Genomic DNA, 21423 nt, shown 5'->3' on the forward strand with positions numbered 1-21423 from the left:
CACACTCATACACAACTCATTCGTGCACGCACTCTGAATCCAACCGACATGCAGTTTCATACTTACACTCTCAATCACACACACACTCACACGAACATGGACACTCATGCATGCCATATACATACAGAGAAGCACCAGTACATACACACTCACTCGCACTAACACAGACACACACACACAAACATGCACACAAACAGGAAAGAAAGGTGTGTAGATGTTATAGAATTGACTTGCACAAACCACAATAGACGCTCCATAAATTTTCAGATTGAAATATCAGAGAATTTTTCTCGTTAAAGGAGGCCTAAGTGCAGACATGTGCTGTTCAGCAGCAAATCATACTGTTGAAAGGTGAGAGAGGTTCCATGATTTGAATGGTCTTCTCCTGTTCCCGTGTTTTACTCGTGGATATGAAGAGTTAGTGTTACACCAAGTGGAAGGGGAATCATTAAAGACCAATCGCTAGTCTTCCTTATTAAATTGGAGATGAAATTGAGCGAGGCTTCTAATTAAACTAGACAAGTCGATCGAAGGTTAAATATGTTATTACCTAAGAACATTACATCAGGGAGGAAGCTGTACAGAGAGGGAGCCATGCTTTTTAAAGGAGTTGAAGATGTTGTCCAGAGGAATGAGAAATTTTATTTTAGAATGAGACGTGAAGTCTCAGTTCCAACGCTTGAGAGTTAAATTTTAGCAAGGAAATACCGAATCAAAAAAGTAAGAAGAACCAAGAGGGGACATGAGATGTCGTTTGCAGATTCGAGAAAGGAAATGTGTACGGTTGTCTATAGGTATATCGGCTTAAAGAATGCCGAGAATAAGATTAGGGTCAATCAAGGATAGTAGTAGAAAGTTGAGGGTGGAGTCAAAGGAGATTGGCGAGGAGCTAAATAAATATGTCTCCTCAGGAAACATGTTGTCATGGAGGAAACTGCGATACAGGCTAATAGACAAAAAGGGATGGAGGTTCTCAAGGAGGAGGTGTTAGCAATTTTAGATACTGTGAAAACCAGTATGTCCGCCGGACCGAATGAGATTGATCCCAGGATTCCTTGGGAAGCCAGGAAGGAGAGTGCAGAGCCTTTGACTTTGATCTTTATGTCGTCATTGTCTGTAGAATTAGTGCCAGAAGATTGGAGGATTGCAAATGTTGATCCCTTGTTCAAGAAGGGTAATAGAGACAACCATGGCAATTATAGAGCAGTGCGCCTTATTTCGGCTGTGGGTAAAGTCTTGGAAAGGATTGTAAGAGATATTATTTTCAATCATCGAGAAATGAATAAATTGATAAGAGATAGGAAATACGATTTTGTGAAGTGAAGGTCGTGCCTCACCAAACTTATTGGGTTCTTTGAGCAAGTGACCAAAAAGGTGAATGATGGTAAGGCGACTGATGTGGTGGATATGGATTTCAGAAAGGCGTTTGGCAAATTCGCTACCGTGGCTATTGCATAAAATGCGGAGGCGAGGCTTTGAGGGTGATCGGGCGGTTTGAATCAGAAATTGGCTAGCTGCAAGAGACACAGAATGTGGTTGATGGGAAATGTTCATCCTGGAGTTCAGCTACTAGTGTGCACGGCAATGATCTGCGTTGCAGCAACAGTTGATTTTCATTTTTTTCATGAATGACCTCAATGAGGGCATAATATCATGAGTTAGTAAAGTTGTGGAAGACCCTGTGGTCGTTAGAGTTGTGGATAGTGCTGAAGGATGAATTAACACAAATGCAGGTAACTGTGCTAATGGCACGATGCTTGGTAGTGTAGATGAGTAGAGGGATCACAGTTTCCATGAACGTTTGCCCATGGGAGTAGCCAGCCAGGTTAAGAGGGTAGCTCAGAAGGCATACGGTGTGGTAGCTTTTATTATGAGAGGGACTGCGTTTCACAGCCATGATTTGATGCTGCAGGTGTACAGAACTCTGGTGAGGCTGCAAATTTCAGAATTGCTTACAGTTCTGGTTAGAAGATGGATGTGGAAGTTACAGAGAGGGTTCAGAGGACATTTACCAGGATGCTGCCTGGTATGGAGGGAAGGTCTTACGAGGAAATTCTGAGGGATTTGAGGCTGTTTTCGTAAGAGAGAAGAAGGTTGAGAGGCGACTTATTGAGACGTATAAGTTAATCAGAGGGTTAGATCTGGTGGATGGTAAGAACATTGGTATGTGTATGGAATGAGCTGCCAGAGGAAGTGTGGAGGCAGGTGCAATTGCATCATTTTCGAGGCATTTCCCTGGTACATGAATAGGAAGGGCTTGGGGGCATATGGGCCGGGTGCTGGCAGGTGTGAATACATTGTTGCTCACATCCAGGAAAACTGCGTGGTGCTTGCTCTGTGTGGTTGACGAGAGAGATGTGCTTCCATTAATGTCACCTTTGTGGATTTGCTTACAGGAACTGCAATTCTGTCCTTGGCTGGTCCGTAGACGTATAGGTGGATGTATCGGTGAAAATGGTGATTTTCCTCCTGAGTTTCGTCCATAGAAAACCCATCCAGTGTGAAGGACGTTTGCACAAATTCACTGCCAGTCGTTTTGTCGAATATTGAATATTTATGGGCCGCAGCCTGACAGGGAAATTTAACCGTTTCCAATCAACAAAACATCTGTCTTTAAAATAAAATGATATGGGAAAACTGCAGGCAAAGTGAATTGCTTCCATTTCGTAAACAATGTTCGCATGGGCACGAGGGGCCGAAGCATCTGTTTCGATGCTGTATACCTCTGGGACCCTTTGGACAATTCTCTATTCGTTGAGCTTGACCTTTCAGTAATAGGAGCCAAGAATAGAGACCTCTTTCACCCTCTCCCACTTATTGTGCCTTCCTGCCAAGTTGCCCATCACCCGAGACCCCAGAAAATCACCATTCCCTTCCATGCCCCTCGAACTAAAACCTGTGATGACTGATATTCACTGAGGTCATAACCAGACTGACTAATTGTCTGCACTTAATTCGGATCCCTCCTCATTTTTTGTCACTGCATTCACCCCCATAATAGCTCAGGGATAAAACTGCATCATCTCAACCTTGTCACCGTGATTCCAGCGTGTTCACCTAAAGGGTAAGACGCTGGTTAAATGTTCACGCAAATTGGTAACCAATGGTGAAAATAGTGCCCGATGACGTCGATACCACATGTGCAGATGAGTGGGTGAATTGCTTCAAACTCCCAGCTGCCTTGACCTTTCGATCTCTTTGCGTCATTTAGAGTGCTTATTTCTACGACGTTATGGCACCTCCCAGCCCCATCTTACCTTTACAGTGTCGTCCACACCATGACGTTTTACGGATGGCTTATGTCTCTCAAATCAGTTCTGCATTTTCCTGACATGTCTGCATTTTGTCCATTCCTCCGTCTTTCAGAAAGCTTGCTTTTATGTGTGGCATGGCTGGATCGAACAACATTCTGCAAAATTAAAAATGCACTTACCCGGCAACGTATCACAACGACATTGAAGCAGAATAAAAAGTGATTATATATTTGCTTCGAACTCTCATTGAGGAACAGCAACAATAGTTCAGTCTTTCTGCCTGCTGTAAATTTTTATTTATGTTCTTTTGACCGCCTTTACAGTTTGTCAGTAATCACTCGCACATCACACTCACTACCGTTGTGTGCAGGTTGGTTATCAAACTAGATTATTGCCTCGCCCTTACCGTCCACACTAATCCATCCTTCTGGATGTCCTGTGTACAGTTCTGGACAGCACGTTGTTGGAAATGTGTTGGAGAGAGTGCAGTGGAGGGTTCACAGATCGCTTCGAAACCGAGTTTTTAAAATGGGAGGACGAAATTTGGAGGGGAGAGCGGAAAGCAAGAGAGGTTTAGATAGAGGATTTCAAGACTATGAATTCTTAGCACAGAATAGCCATTAAAACATTGTCTACCTTTCTTTAAAAGGCCAATGAGTGAGATGGCTCAGTTTTATAATTATTTTCAACGGATGTTGTTGAGACAATAACTTTCTCATCCAGCCAGTAGTTACGTGGTGGAATGTTGAGTCTGCAAATGTTGGGAAGCCACGTTCACTTGAATACATTCAGGAGAATGCTTTGGATGGGAAATGAGAAGTAATAATCCTGAGTCAACCTGACATCACTGCTTTTGGGATGCAACTGCTGTGCTTGCTGCCTAATACCAAACCGTCTGCTTTGAGAGCCATGTCCCTGATGTCATACACACTTTGTTGGTGTGAATGTACCCCTTGTCTATTGACTGTTCACCTTCTACCTGAACCAAACAGACGGGGCTTTATAACCTCAGGGCTTCCGTATATTTGGATCATGTCTTTAGACACTTCTTCCCTTTCCCCCGTCCAGCAGAAACTAACATGATCATCGATCTTGATTGACCATTGCTGCTCCTCCTTCCCTCGACAGCCTATTGGCAATGGAACAGGATCTAAAGCAGTATCTCTATCGATAGTGAATGGCCAGAACCTGGCAGTATTCTTGCCTCGTCATCTCACTATTGCAATCCCATTCCTGCCCGTGCAATCCTACATCATTGTTTTACTGCGACCCCTCTCCAACCTCTGCATCAATTGCAACATCCGCCGACATTTCTGCCATCTACAAATGGAGCCCATCACCAGTGATGTATTTCCCTCCACTCCACTATCTGCTTTCTGCAAAGACCGTTTCCTCCACGACCACCATGTTTGGTTCACGCTTTGTAAAAAAACCGCCCTCCCTTCCTGGCACCTTCCCCTACCACCGTAGGAATTGTAAAACCTGCGCCCACTCCTACCCCCTCACCTCCGCCCAAGACCCCAAGAAGCCTTCCATACCTATCAACATTTCACCAGAGCTTCCATGCATGTCATTTACTGTATCCGTTGCTCACAATGCGGTCTCCTCCACACTGGGGAGACTGGACGCCTTCTGGCAGAGTGTTTCCGAGATCTTCGCCGGGACACCCGCACCAATCAACTGCACCGCCCCCTGGTCAAACATTTCAACTCTCCTTCCCACTTACAGGCCCTGGGACACCTCTATTGCCACTCCCTCACGGCCCCACGCCTGACGGAACAACGCCTCATCTTCGGCCTCGGGAACTTTCAACGCCAGGGCATTGATGTGGACTTCACCATTTTCCTCATTTCCCATCCCCCATTTTACCCCAGTTCCGATCTTACAGTTCAGAACCGTCCATAAGTCATATCTCTCCTGTCAAACTTCATTCCCACCTATCTGCTACACCGTCCTCTCTAACCTATCACCATCAACGCCACTTCCATCCATCTATTGCACTCTCAGCTGCATTACCCCTTCCCCCCATCCGATTTTATCTATCTACATCCGAGGCTCCCAGCCTCATTCCTGATGAAGGGCTCCTGCCCAAACCTTGTCCTGCTCCTCGATTGCTGCATGACCTGCTGCGCCTTTCCAGCACCACGCACTCTTGACACGCTTCTCCTCTCCATCCACTTTACTCAAAATTCCCTCAGGCTCACGAACGTCCTGCGCCCCCGTTTCAAATGCCCACACGTCCAGGAGAGTGCACTGGAAACATTTACTGCTTACATGCTGAGTCCCAAGCGCCATAAATACTCCCAGATTTCTCCTCCGAAATTATTAGACTGGGAGAGCAACCCATAGCTTTGAGGTCACCTGTGAGTTCCCTACTGTGGTTAGCCTTTTTATACATCAAGTACAGTCAAACCATGTCGACTACTTTAGAGCCCAGCTTTTCTTGACCGAACAAACGATGACTCCTAAGATAAAGACCTCCCAAACTCTAATTGATAACTGTTGTATAAATACTCAACTGCCTTATTCCTACAACCTGAAACTTCCAATTTCCTCATGATACTGTGGAACCAAAATTTCCCTCAGGATGTCTGTACCTTACAGTTCCTTAATATTCCTTAAATGGAGTGAATACCCTAAGTCTGCTCCTATATAAGAGACTTAAACATGCTTTAATTTTTTCAGTGTTTTCAGTTCTCTATACTATAACTCAGGCAGAGGGCCCATGTCACCTCCTGGGTTTAATTTATTTTCCGTCCTATCTGACAATTTTAATTGACAGGGAATACACAGGCGCTTTTGCCAGTGAAGTTATAATGCAGACCACAATGAGTGTTATTGCATGTAGTTCACAGTTTGCAAGAACAGTTACAAATGCAGTTGGCTGAATGGGGCATTAAAATAACTTCCTCAGTGGGCAGAAAACGTCACGACGGCAAGGTTGTGAAAGAACATGCATTGTTCAGCCGTTGATATAGCCTTAAATTCAGGTAAATCATTGTCACAGGCTGCACAGTTATAAACACACTACTGAAATTTAATGCTGAAGAAAATCTTCCAGGGAAATATATAATCTAGAATTCAATTCATACATTGTAAGTTGACTAAATCGCTGTGTATTATGTGCCTGTGCAAATATCTAAATGAAGATAGACCAATCTGCAAATAAAGAGCAGAGAGAATTGTCCTCACTTCCACACCGTTTACAATGGAACGTATAGCGTTATTAGAGAACGTGGTAGCTCTTGTCATCGGATCGGAAATCATTAATGAGCTCAGATGGCCTGGTAAGATGTCAAAAGGATAAACTGACACGCATTTTCTTCACGATGCAAGATCGAGACTTGATGAAGAACACAGCATTGAAATTGAATGTGAAATGAGCAATAGCAAGAAATACTTGAAGCATCATTGTGGGTCATGTTCTTGGCATCTGGGAGGATAAAAAAAATTCAGGTTTGGCAATTGGTTCATATAATTGAAATCCCCCTCAGTCTAGAATCCAAGCCTCACTAAATGTATTGAAAATCAGGGCATTGGATAATGTTAAATGAATATAATCGGAATACTGCAATAAAATTATGAGAATACTTTGTTCGCATAATCTAGTACGATCTATCATATTTACTAATTATAACTGAATTGCAATTAATATAAAATTTATTATCACTATCTTTCCGACCTGACAGAGGACGTATTGCACAGTGATCAGTTAGTTCGGATTTAGACGGCTTTTTCTGTGGACAGGATATTGTGAATAGAACACTGCACATTACTTTTCCATGTTATTGAATAAATATAGTTTAGACTGAGTAAATAGAAATTGCTTCAGACTGCGATTTAGAGCAGTGGTCATCGTTACATTTCCAGTCTGTTCTTAGTGCTGCCAAACGTTTAAAGGTTTCAGGATCACCAGATATTCCTTGGTACCTTGTAAAGAAAAGATCTGAAGCATGGATACGGTCACAGTTGCTGATTTTACCGAATACTCCCTGCATGTGTGTCAAATTTCTAGTTAGCAAGGTTGTTTGTTTTCATTTGCTGTCAGCTAAAACTTAATTCAAACGCCATATATAACCGAAATATTTTGAAAATTACATCGTCATTCACAGAATGCATGTGATGAATTGTTTACACTGTCATACAGATGTACAGGACGTCAAAAATCACTTCAGACTGTGTTATGAAGGTGGATGCGTATTGTTCCTTTAAGAGCGTTGAAAAGCTAGCAAGGACTGAAAGAACCACAAAAAGTCCGGCAGAAGGTAACATTGTAACATTTCTTCGAAACGGCTTGAGGAGTTGGATTATGTTGAGACAAACACAAATTCAGTTTCGTCCAATCGGTTTAGATTATACCCCAAGACACCAAACTTCAATCACGATTCAATTGAGTATTCTGATAATATTAAAACATAAGTAATGATCTGGTACTTGGAGTTTAAACAGATATTTTGAACAGATGGTCAGCGTGACAAAGATAATTGCCAAAAGACCATGAAATGTCGGCTGTGAGTAAGGGGTCTCTGAGAGGTATCTGACTGGAGAAGGATTTCGCACAGAAAATCATGGAACCCGACCGGGATTAACAATCTGCAGATTAAAATCGACGAATGACACTCGCCACGCTGACTGGTTATTCAACTTGATTATTTTTCAGCAAGTCGTAATCAGATTTTTAAAATAATCTGACTCGTATTGTAGACGGGGAGTTAAAAGATAAGTTTAAGACGAAGGACTTATAAAATAGTTGTTAGTTAATACTACCTAATGACTTAAAACAACTAACCTTGTTCAGTTTTGCTTTAAATAGTGATTTAGAGGATAATTCGTTGCCTCTCGATTTTGAACAGATTACGGGATGAATCATTCCTGTGTTGCATGTGTAAATTATCAGAGAGGTTTACGCCGTGTCATAACAGTTTGGGGCTAATTTGTAGATTTTGGCTCTTGGCTCTGAACAGGTTTTGAAAGATTCAGTCTGATATTTGGACAGATTTGAATAGATTTGGGTTTTGAAAAAAGCTCAATAGATTTAAACACTTACAGGTTAATGTCCTAGATATTAAAATAAAACATCGGTTAGACGATTTGTTTAATGCTGGTGACTTGTGGTTGATTAAATTAGAAGTGCGTGAAGTAGCCCTTAAAATTGCTGAATACCATCTGAGATTCACATATAATTCTCAAATTTGCTGGGAATGTTTAGAGGAAAGAATAAGCCACAGTTTTAGAATTAGCAGCTAAGTTAGATTTGGGTTTGACCAAGGAGAAAAGAAAAACAGGAAGTGTAAGGGTGTTATTCAAAAACTTGTATGTCAGAGAACGAGGAAAGTGCAGTAGAGGTACAAAAATTGCAATACACCTGAGGGAAATTAAAGTAGAAGATAAACAAAGGAAGAGAAAAAGAAGAAATGGGAAGATAGAGAGTAGATAGACAGTCATCATAAAACAGAACGTAGTAATGTATACAACTATGTCGAATCTCTGTCACATTTTTGATGAGGAAGATGTTGAATTTCTTATTTAGTTCATTGAACTAATGGCGAGGGAGTTCGAGTGATTAGAGGATATGTGGGTAATGCTATTACAGACTACACTGGTTGGCAGAGTTTGGGCGATATTTGCGAGCTGTCAGGTGAGAGGTCAAATGAATATAAGGAGGTCAAACAGACTATTTGAAGTGCTTATGAATTGGTACCAGAAGTGCACGATAGCGGTGGAGAAACATAAAGAAGGAACCAGGTCAGACTTATGTTGAGTTCGAAACAACTGAACATCGTCATTTTGATGGATCAACGCGTGCCTTGAAGATAGACTGGACATATGAGGCTACAGGAAAGACGATTCCGATGGTGGAGTTTAAAAACTCACTTCCAGAGATGCTAAGAATTCACCTCGTGGAACAGAACTTTCAGGAAATGATGAATATATTTTGGTGTATAAGACGTGATTCCAGGCAGAATCTTTTCGTGGTAGGAATGGAAGGCGGGAAAGGAGGACATCCTCCACTATAAAGCCAAGAGGAGCGAACACTGGTAAGAGTTTACCACAGGTTAAAAAAAAAAGTCCATGAAGGGACGAAGGAGATGAAAAGCCTGACTTGATTCCACTATGGTAAATTAGGGCACAAAAAGTCACAGTGCTGGACGTTAAAGAGAGGCACTGTGGGAAAAGATGCAGCAGAAGAAGGCAAGCCAGTGTCATTAATGAAATTCGTAAAGGAAACCCCAATAAAAGCCAAGGGGCAGCAGGTCGTTGCACAGCCCAGGCAGTGGCTGGGAATTGAGTTAGTACCTGATCTCGAAAGAATTCGCCTGTGTGTGTAAAGTTTATGCTGAACGAACTGGGAGAAAAGGACAAGAAGTTATAATTTTGAGAGATACGCGATCTAACCGGTCGCTGATCGTAAGGGATGAGTGATCTTTCTGATTGTTCATTTCACTCATATTGTAGTGGTGCCTTAACTTTCATTTGAGTGGTATCTTGATAAAAGCTAATTTATCGTGTTTGTGCATATGTTTATACATACCTTCAGGAATTAATTAATACACCGGAGGAAAGTATCGTGTTTAGAGGCGTTCCTGGAGTGGAGCAGGGCTGGGGGTGGAGGAGGGTGGTGGTGGTGGAGGCGTGGAACGGTTTGTTGTTTCTGATGTGCTTACCTGAGAGTGTGATAAATTCTGGGCTACATGCACGGAAATTTCGCGTTCCCTATGTAAGATTTGGTTGGACTGACGACCGAAGACTGAGGAATTTACAGTGTGACTGATTGGAGGGTGGTGGTGGTGGAGGCGTGGAACGGTTTGTTGTTTCTGATGTGCTTACCTGAGAGTGTGATAAATTCTGGGCTACATGCACGGAAATTTCGCGTTCCCTATGTAAGATTTGGTTGGACTGACGACCGAAAACTGAGGAATTTACAGTGTGACTGATTGACAGAGTCTTAGTTCCAGGAATTCAGTTCTGTGTTGATAATGAATTAGCAAATTTCAAAGTGTGAGTGACTCCCCTTTTTGTGAAGAAGCCCAAGGGAAACGAAGAATATGAAGAGTTAAAGCAGAAATATGCTGATATTTTCTCAGACTGTATACGAACCAGATCCCACTATCAGAAGTCACAGCGCAAGCAAAAACTAAGAATATCGTTGAACGATTTGACACAATGGTGTGAAACAAACCTGAACAGGTAGCGGGTCAGACAGAGGTTTTCAGGTCATAAAAGAGTAAAATCCTTGCAACAGGAAGACAAACGATAAAAGATGTATATTGGACCCATATTCCGATGAGGAGGCCGAATACACTCCTGAGGGTAATTATCGAAAATATATTTTTAAAACAGAAATGGCAGGATAGTGCAGAGGAGAGATGGGCTGAATGCACCAGATTGGGTTGCCGGTAACTTGGATAGGGGATGTTATGTGTAGCACTCGACCAAACTGTAGAAGGACACATAGTGGTTTGAAAGAATTAGACTCAGGCACAAAAACGTATTCGTTGGGCTAGAATGCACAAGGATGTGGTTATCTTTTGCCGTACCTGCCATACACGCCAAAATAGTTAGCAAACCCGAGGTTTTATTGAGTCCAGCACCTTTGTTCAAATTCCAGCATTTGAAGAACATTTCACTTGCATTATATTGATTGTGTAGGTCCACAACTGAGAACCAAAAATGGGAACCAGTACTTGCGATCCATAATGATTGGGGCTCCCGCATTTCCAGAGGCAATTCCATTACGGAGTTTCAAGGCAAAAAGGTTGGTCGTGAAGTTAGTAGCTGTCTTCTCACCGTATGGGCTATGCAGCGAGAGTCAGTCGAATGAATGAGCACATTTTACTGCTAGGCTGTTTAAGTAGGCATAGCTCAGACATACAGCACTTTACATCAAGTGCGTATCATCCTGAGTGATGTTTAGAAATGTGTTATCAGACATTGACGACCATGTTTAGAGCATACTGTCAGGATTACCCGAATAATTGGGATAATGGTATCCCATCCGTATTGTTTGCCATTACAGATGCGCCAAACGAATCGACACACTTTGCAACCTTCGAGTTAACATTCGGACATGCAGTGAGACGAACTTACTAATTAATTAAATATAAATTGACAGTAGCAAATTCAGACATCTCACACTTAGATTATGTCTTGGAGTTGAGGGAACGATTAAATCGAGTATGTAAGTTAGCTCAACAGTACCGAGCGAGGGCGCAACCCACAATGAAACAAGTCGCAGATGAAAAATCAGAGAGCCGAACGTTTACCCAAGGGGATGACGTTTTACTGCTATTACCAGTGTTAGCAGATGCCTTCAAAGCATGGTTTCTTGGTCGCTATGAAAATGAGAAAAATAAATGAGACAGGTGAACTATCTAGTTAAGATGCAAGATTTAAAAAAAAAACAACAGTGTTGGGTATGTCACGAGCACGTGTTGAAACCGTATTATATGTGAGAGAAAGAACTGGAGAAACACATTTTAATTACTGCCCCGCGGAGAGAGGTATCAAATTCAGAAAGTGTGGATTTTGATGGGCCTCAAAATAAGTTGAAAAAAAGTCCTTGAGGAGTGGGGTAGATTAGTAAACTATCTGTCGCAGAAGCAAAGAACGCACTAGAACTTTTTGTTACTTCAGTGTGAGGGCAGATGTCAGAATCAAATGGGAAACACTAATGCTATTGCTCATGATGTAGACGTAGGGATTGCTCCTCCAATAAAAGAACATGCGAATCGGATTTCCCCTTCAAAGGCAGACACGTCCTGAGTGAAGTGGAGACCATTCTCAATGGGGATTGAATCAAGCCAGAGTGAGTGGAGTTCGCCGATCGTCTTACTTCCCAAACCGATGGGGACTCAACGATTTTGCGTCGATTATTAGAAGTCCGCGCTGGAACAGAATTGGATATATCATCCGACACCAAGATTGGGGAACTGCATGGAAAAAGCTGTACAAGCTATTAACATCATCAAGTTAGAACTCCTGCGTGGTTATTCGCAGGTACCTTCATCAGAGATGATGAAATAAATGTCGGCTATTTTAATGGAGGAGAAAGTGAGAACTGCAGATGCTGGAGATTCAGGAAGGGCTTATGCCCGAAACGTCGATTCTCCTGTTCCTTGGATGCTGCCTGACCTGCTGCGCTTTTCCAGCAACACATTTTCAGCGGGTATTTTAATGCCAAGTGATGCGATTTGGAAGGAAGAATGGACCCACCACATTCGAAAGACTCATGAACAGAGATGTGGCTGGGTTAAAAAAAGTGCAATTTAACTGGATGATGTTGTAATCTTTGGTGAGTCTTTGAAATATCGCATGGTACAGTGGGAGAGGTCATTGAACGACGAAGAATAGCAAAACCAGTAATAAACTCCCACAAAACTGACTTGGCGAAAGGAGTGGTGACGTTCTTGAGACAGAACATCGGTCATGGAAGTTTGATCTGAAGATCAGCAATGGAGAGGTACCATTAACAGATTTGATGAAGAAGAACAGAAAATATCCGCGAACAAAACAATGCATTTGCTTATTTAAATGCAATATTAACCATCATGTCAATTTCAATTACAATAAACGTTTCGAATCCTTCAAAGTTGTTATTGACATTGGAGTTTTCGCTGTATTGCTAGTGGAAGATGATAATAGCATTGAACTGCCTGTTGGTTTCTTCTCATAGAAACTCAGCATCTAGCAGAAAGAAACTCCATGACCGAAAAAGAATTATTGAGTCTATATGACCTTAACACATTGTAATGCGCACGTCACAAACAACGTGTCAGAAACAATTCTGTTCATAGATTACAAAACCCTGACATTCTTAGAATGCTTTCAAAACAGGATTATGAGCATATTTCTTTTGAGTCTTATGTTACACAGAATAATTTACAAACATAAATGTTGCAAGTTGTAAGAATATAATTGCAGATGAGCTTTCGCAGGTTTAACTGATAAAATTTAGATGAGATTAGTTTCTATCCAATGTTTGCGCACGCATACACACGTACACCCGCGCAAACACCCACACACAAGTTAAGATGAATTTTCATTAAAGTTCTATGTATGTCATAGGAATAAAAATGAAGCCATCTTTTTCTTTATGTTGATTTATTTGTAATGAAAGGGGGAGTTGTATAAAGTTGTCAAGATGTACTGTACCTTTCAGGGAGCTGAAACGTCTGGCGGGCACAGAGTGTATTGAAAGACTTGAAAATGTAACATTTGATTTTAAAGCAAGTGCTTGGAGCCACATTTTGGTGGTATACAATAATTAAAATTCGGACAATTAATTTCAGTTATGCCCCATATACCATACTCCATTTGCATTTGAATTTTTCTCTTTTCGACTACATCAAACCAAAGAGCCAGTCCAATGTCTTCGGGGCTCATCGCCAGTATTGGAACAGTTTGGTTCGTGGATTCCTTATTTGGATAGGTTTAGATAGATTCGGTGTGTGATTTGGACAGATTTGAGTATCTGTGGCGCGCGAGAAAACCCAGTAGATTTAAAACCTTGCAGGTTAGTGCTCTAGATACTGAAATTAAATTAGGTAAGAATATGTGTTTACTTTTGGTGACTTGTGGTAGGGAAAAATAACAGTGAGAGAAATTAATCCTAAAATTTGGAAAGAGTTTTTGGGATTTTAAGATGATTCGCAAATTTGCCACGAAAATTTAGAATGAAAGAAAAAGGCCGTACTTTTAGAACAGCAAAGAACAGCCAATCACCAACAGACTACCAGCAGAATAGCTCTCTGAAATGTACCTGGCTGCAGTAGAAGACTGAAGACGACCTACAGAAACGTCCAAAGGACTTTCGAAACCAAAGACAACAAATGGTTTCGAAAATCGATTTTTCATAAATTTAAGGAGGATTTTATCATACCAGTATTGTAGATTGTAAGGTAAAAATTGTAATAAGAGAAAGGAGTTGTAACAAGTTGTTGTTTAGTGTTCTCTTTTGGCATGAAAGAATAAAATTGTCATTTTTTTCTTCTTTAAATATTGATATTTGGGTAAACTCTTTGCCACTCGAAACTGAAGAGATCACTGCACGATGCGAGCTTTCCTGCGTATCTGGTTTAAATTTGCAGATGGGTTTACCCTGTATTGTAACACTGCCAACGCTAAGTATTACATAAAACAAAATCCTGGAGAAACTTCGCATGTCTGACAACAGCTACGCAGAGAGAAAGCAAGTAAATTGTAGAGACATATATGGTTCGTCTTAATTACTCAATGGAAAGGAAACAATATATTTAAAAAAAAACAAAAGGCATAGTTGCATATGGATGTTTATGTACGGGGAAAAAGTTCTCAGGGGGACAAATACAACAGGACAGAATATGACGGTTGTGCCCAAAGCATAAGACAGAGGGAGTGAAAATAGTCAGAAAGGGCATTTAGAAATATAAAATACCCTTACATATGAGATGTAAAAATGAGAAAATCTGTCTGCTCTACTTCTAGTAATACAAAGAATGTAGAAATGAATATAGCTGTGTTGGATTCTCATCAACAGAAATTTTGCTGTGAAGTTACTCAAATGAAAATTGAGTGCAAGACGGTATGAATTGCCTCAACGGAGAACAAGGTGCTTACCCTCTGCATGCGTTGAGTTTCTTGAACATTGTAATTTTAGAGTTAAAGAGCAAAGAACGGTACAGCACCGGAACAGGAATTGCCAAGATTACCCCAACAGATATTGCCTTTCCAGACTAAATATCGTTTGCCTCTATGTGCTCCGTATCCCTCCTTTGCCTGACTATTCAGAAATCTGGCAAGATACCGGTTAAATGTAGCCATTGTTTCCGCCGTCACGATCGTCCAGATGTGTATTCTAGGCACTTAGCACTCTCTGCGTACAAAGTCAAGACTCGCCTCTCTCAGCTCCTTTCGTCTGAAGTGCTTGCCTCTTAACGCTCTGTTCCCACGTATTTGATATTTCAAACTTGGGATAAAAATAAGACTCGAACTATCCATTAATCCAATCCGCGTCTAATTTTCAAAGCTTTTATTGAATTGCCCGTCATCCTCCAACTTTTAACTGAATGCAATCAAGTTTAATTATCAAATCTATCCTCACACCTAATACATTGAAAACCGGGCAACATCCCGTTATCCAGCTGTGTAGCCTCTCCAAAGACTCCACATCCCACTGGCCGTGTGACAAAGATAATTATACACAATATTCCAAAATGGACCATAAATTGTATTAAGTTCCATATTAAGTTCCATAAATTGGCAATATACCTTGCTAAATATTACCGTTATCCAGCTGTGTAGCCTCTCCAAAGACTCCACATCCCACTGGCCGTGTGACAAAGAGAATTATACACAATATTCCAAAATGGACCGATATTAAGTTCCATAAATTGGCAATATACCTTGCTAAATATTATACCCGATTCCCAAATAACGAAGACATGTATGATATATGCATTCTTGACGACCGTTACTATTTTTACTAACACTTCCAGGAAACTGGGGACCTCGAAGCGAGCATCCTTTTGTCTGTTGATGCCATGGTTGATGCAAGTTACCGATATTTTTCTCCTGCATTAGATATCAGACTTACGTCATCACCAAATAACTTTTCTCTGCATAAGTGGCGAGCCCATTTACGCGATTTTGACTTCTTGGCAATCCTCATAACAGTCCTTCGCTACCACAATCTTTATACTAATGGAAATAAATTACTAATCAGGGCACCTGCATTCTCGTCCAAATCAGTTACAGGTTACCGAGCACTGTTCCTTGTGGAACATACTTACCAAGAATTGCAGACTGAAAATTATCGTTCCAATGTACCTTCAGTCTTCTAGGACTAAGGCTTCTTTGAATCAATGTTAGTATCTTACAGTAGATCTCATGTGACTTCACATTTTTTATCGGCCTGACTTGAAGAACTTTATTAAATGTTTTCCAAATGTTCACAGAAGTAACATACCTTGCTCTGTGCTCATTAACCATCTTTGTAATTTCCTCAAAAAAATCCAGTTTGTGAGATGCGACCTTCTCTGCACAGAGTCGAACTGGCTTTTACTAATAATAATGTGCAGGTGCCGGTGTTGGACTTGGGTGAACAAAGTTAGATATCACACAGCACCAGGTTATAGTCCAACAGGTTAATTTGGAAGCACGAGTTTCCAGAGCGCTACTTCTTCAGCAGATCATTTTCGGAGAAGATCATTGGACACAACATTTTATCACAAAAAATTGCAGTGCCATGCAACAGAGGTGATATGTGGAACAAGTCTAGATTGTTGTTAAGTCTTTCATGTAAAATATTGAAAGCTCTCCGAAAGCTAGTGCTTCCAATTGAACCTTTTAGACGACAACCTGGTGTTGTGTGAGTATTGTGCATAATTTCAAATTTCTATTCTAAATATCCCATTTCTAAGTCACGTCTGCAATAAATTCCCTGCTTTTATCGTAAAGGTCACTGGCCTGTATTCACGAATTATTCTTGACAAATTTGTGAAAAAAAGAAACGTTGTTCTTAGTCTCCAAGCTTCTTGCACATCCCCTGTGACTTAAAAGGAAACAAACTTTTCGGGCAAGACTTCAACAATTTCCACACTTACATTCTTCAGCATTCCGTGATGTATGGTACCAGATCATGAGGACTTGTCTTCCATGGAAACGATCACTAATAGTTGAACATGGTGCACCCTGCATCATGCAAGCCTGTCTCTTCAGGTGGCCGTTCTTTCTAATAATTATTGTAACTTACATGACTGCCGCTCAGTCTGTGGAGTGTACACAAGCTCTCCAACTGATCAGTACACATTACTAATCTACTGGGTTCCTTCCATATACCTTCACATATTTTCTTCTCCGATGATAATTCAACTTTCTCTTGACAACATCGATATCACTTCCCTCCACCACACTCTTAAGTCATGGATTAAACATATTGGACACTCGCTGTGAGAAAAATATGTCTTGTGATAAAAAAGTGTCATGCATAAAATTTGTAAACAAGTGATTGCCAACACTTTGGTCTATGGATTTGTTCCTGGTCGAAAATGCAAATCGGCCTGGAGAATAGAAACAGGAGATCGTAGCACACAGTGAACTGAATGAGAGACTGGAGCAAATAATCCAGTGAGAACGATCACTGAAAGATGTTGCCGTAATATCATAGATGAAGACAAAATAACTATTTATGACGTTTGAACATCACTTCTGTCATTATGTAATCTACATTTCTTTAAACTCTCTACGCTGACTGCATTTTGACAATCGTATATCATTACATTTCTAATAATAAAGAAAGCACACCAAGTGAGTGTGCTCCTTGTCCCTTGTATAACTGACCCATTCCATTGATATTGTCTGCCCACAGTCCTTACACTTGAGATATTCTGCATTCTACGTTGCATGCACCATAGCTTCGCTACAGTGTGGAAACAGGACATTTAGCTCAGCAATTTCACACCGACTCTCCGATGACGATTGCACTCAGACTCACCTCCAACCTGTCCTCGTAATCCTGCACTTCCGTTGGCTAACCTACATGCTTCTGGATCCTGTGGGCAATTCAACATGGCCAGACCACGTAGGCAGTGCGTTTTTGGAGAAGACCGCAGCACACGGAGAAAACACAAACACACATCGGGAGAACGAAAATATGCTCCAAACAATTCAGTTGTACAAATTCTGGTCTTAACCCGTGACCAGTCTCTGTGAACCAGCACTGAACCATTCCACCACCCGAAGGGTATGCGCCTGAGATAAAAACTGATGTCTCCGTAATATCATCAGTCACCATCTTCCCACACGCGCTCTAATTTTCAATTCTGTAGTTGATGTCATGTCCAGATTATCTATTCCGTGCAATCGGTTGGATTAGCAGTTTTCTGACCAGAACAGTAAATGCACATGAACATGTTTTGATCTGAAACGAAGCCAATTCGCTTAGGGAATTTGGCATAACTTTTGGTTCGCATATCCAGACTTTTTGTCCTTCAAAAATACATATTTTCAAAACGTCGACTTATTTCCCGACATTTTGGACTCCAAATATTTCCGAAATGTTTGACAAATATAAAAGTAGGTGGACTTGATTGTACTGTTTACTTATCCTCCTTTTCGACATAAAGATCGATATTTTCAACTCAGCAGACCGATGGTAGATCTTAATATTGAAGAAGGATGGACTGATTACCGACACTCCCTCTGCTCCTTCCATCATTACTTCCATAATTAATCCGAATAAGTAGCAGCAAGACGGACTAAAAATTATTAACACGTGATAGTGTTACAGACCAAGACAGGTCCGGATGTATATGTGAAGAAGGTAGCCTCGATCCTATCTTTGCTAACTGTTTTAAGCAGATGTACAGTGGATATTCCAGGAGTGATGCAGTTGGCCCAACCACTCAGATTTAATTAACACGGAATGAATTTACTGAACGAAACATGAACCAAAGATAATTGCATTTCGAATAACTTAACTTGTCTGAAAAACGAACCGAATCTGTGACAACTTAATCATACAGTTGGAATTAATTGCAACTTTCCATAAGCCAACTTTTTCAATGAAAGGTAAAATAAAATACGAATTCTTACTGGAGCGATACCAGAGAAATGTTCGCAGCACCTTCTCTGGGTTTATATCTAAAACTTGATCAGCAGGTGCAAATAAAATCTAATCAAAACAACGCTTGAAATGGGATAAGTGGCCATCCTCTTTCGTTGCACAAGTATTTTCGAAAACAAAACATAATTTAAAGGCTTTTCCATCTAGAATGTTCCATACGTATCGGAACCTCAGCCTTTAAGACCCCTGCGGAAAAAAGCCAACGACAACTTTTCCTTAATAAAGGAGCAGCATTGCCACAATAGAAAGGATTTCGATGGAAAACGGTGAATTGTAACTGATCTTGTATTGACGGGAGTTAACGTCAGTCTGCATGAATCCTAATTTTCTCAATAGCCGGATTCCATCTTCTATTAAAAGGGATGCCTGTGCGTGTGTTTTCCCAAAGTAACAGAGGGAGCATTGTGTGTGACACAATAAGGAATCTTCAGCTGCACAGTGAGGGGCAGGCAGACCAGAATCTGACAGCAACAGACTGAAATATTAAAGCAATGGATCGAAGTTTGTTTTTGGGTCTTTATGGTACTTTTTAAATTTGGCCATTCTTAGAATGCGGATAAGGCTTATACTTTGGGTGATGCAAGCTGGTTGCTATCCTCACAATTGTTGGTCTTCCTGGTAAGTTACTCCTTCTGACTATTAATTCAATAAACAATTGCAGAACGTTAATTATTTAGTTATTAAAACTTTGTCAACATGGGACCAATTGCCATCATTTCGCCTTGCATACCCCATTCTTTGTCAAGCAAGTATAAGTCCATTATCTGAAGAGAAACCAGACTGTTCAAACGTGATAAGTGTAATAGCTCTCAACTTATTTAATTTCTATCAGCATATAGTAGCCTGCCCAATTCGGTTCACTATCTGCTTTCGACACGAATGTTCCAATTCTCCTCTCACGATACTTGCACTCGAGTAAATCGACTGGAAGCTTCAAACCTTCAGATAGTGTTAGCAACGGATTGCGATAGTGTAGCTTTCCGAGTAATCAAGATCCCAGGGCAAGTGCAAAATAAATGGACTCAAAATCACCACGTCGCTGCTAGCTAAAATGTTATACATATTATATGTAAACATACTCCCAGAGACACACGCACACATACTCTCACACGCGATTGCATACATATATGTATGCATGTGTGTGTAAGTGTGTGAGTGCGTGCGTGTGCGCATATACAGATATGAGCAGTCTCTATTAGTTGCAGAATCTACATCACAATGCAGTTTTTAATTCGCTTCAGAAAAGGCCTGCCTTGCTTACACTGTCCAAAATCTGAATACAGGGCCGCACAAATATCAAGTTTAACTGTTATTTGTCCTCCAGTTTGGCGAAACCAGCCACTGATTTGGTTGAATTCGGAATGGACAAAAACATGCTGCACCGCTCGTGTTGTGCTAAAGCTATTATGAAACAAAACTAAAATACACGAGTACCCTTCCTCTGACATTTCCATTCTTTCAAAAAAAACACATTTTCACTTCTGGATGCATCGAATTCTCTGCCTAAATTGACTTTTATTTCTCTCTGTGTATCCCGCCGCTCAACTTTGGTGCTTTGCTTGACAGGCATCAGACATTAGAGTTGAAAATCGGAAGGAAATGATGTGAGATACACTGTCAACCACTTCTTTGGATTAAAGATCTGTCCATTTTGGAGTTTGAGAGGAGCAATGACCCTGTCTCTTCAGAATAGAAGACGAATAAAAGAAAGGGAAGCAAGAGCAAGGGAACTTTATCATAATTTCCAAGGTGACATCCCGTGCATATGCAGCAGTTGCTGTCCTTTTAACATTGGAAATTTTGGGGAGATGCTGTGAATGGTTTTCTGCATTGTTGTAGAGCTGTGATGTATTTTCAAAGAAGATCTGAACGTTAACTGACAAATTGAGCAAACAATGCAACTGGGCCAAATTTTCTATTAAAAGTGAGGAGGTGGAAATTTGATGGTCGACGTACTCTAAGGTTTCCAGTGTCACTTTTGAAATTTATCGATAATCCCGGAGTCCATTGTAACACAATTGTCATCTGAAAATAGGTGTGCTTTCGAAGGTGTGCCGTGCTGTTCAACAAACTTGGAGTCTCACACAACGGTGAGGATATTGATGCCCAATCCCACAAATGTCACTGCTTCATTGCCTTTCTATGCGCTTCACATTCGAAGGCAGATGTGGGCTTATTGCAATCTGATGTCCAATAATGTTTCTAAATGTTGGATCTCATGGCGCCAGGGAGAGGTGAAAATATCGTTTATATCTTCGTGAAGGGCTGTCAAAAATCTTCCAGTAGCATCAGTGCACTCAGTATCTTTTTTTTCAATCAATTTGTTCAGAGAATGTGAGAAACGTTTCTGGGACAGAAGTCAGCTTTTGTCCCTAGTTGCCTTAAGAAAGCTGGTATTTGGTGTGATCATGATCCACTGCCCTTATCCAGTAGAATGGATGTGTCTGTCGGTTCAGACCGTGCTGATTTATTGTTTGCCAGCGCATTTTGTAAACTGAACTCACGAGGAGTTGCTTGAAGCCTGCATTAATGAAAAGAAGGTAATTTAGAAAGAATTCTGGGAGAACA

At 40.9% G+C, this 21423-nt stretch overlaps 1 long non-coding RNA gene across 1 annotated transcript in view; it reads left to right on the forward strand.

Moving 5' to 3' along the window:
* Window positions 1-20593, forward strand: part of LOC122551874 — a 24323-nt gene extending 3730 nt beyond the window's left edge. The window contains exons 3-4 of the long non-coding RNA XR_006312223.1: window positions 3739-3742; window positions 20582-20593. This is a non-coding gene — a long non-coding RNA (uncharacterized LOC122551874). The remainder of the gene's footprint in view (window positions 1-3738; window positions 3743-20581) is intronic.
* The last annotated feature ends 830 nt before the right edge of the window (window positions 20594-21423 follow it).

This window comes from Chiloscyllium plagiosum, chromosome 7 (assembly GCF_004010195.1).
Source record: "Chiloscyllium plagiosum isolate BGI_BamShark_2017 chromosome 7, ASM401019v2, whole genome shotgun sequence".
Classification (NCBI taxonomy): domain Eukaryota; kingdom Metazoa; phylum Chordata; class Chondrichthyes; order Orectolobiformes; family Hemiscylliidae; genus Chiloscyllium; species Chiloscyllium plagiosum.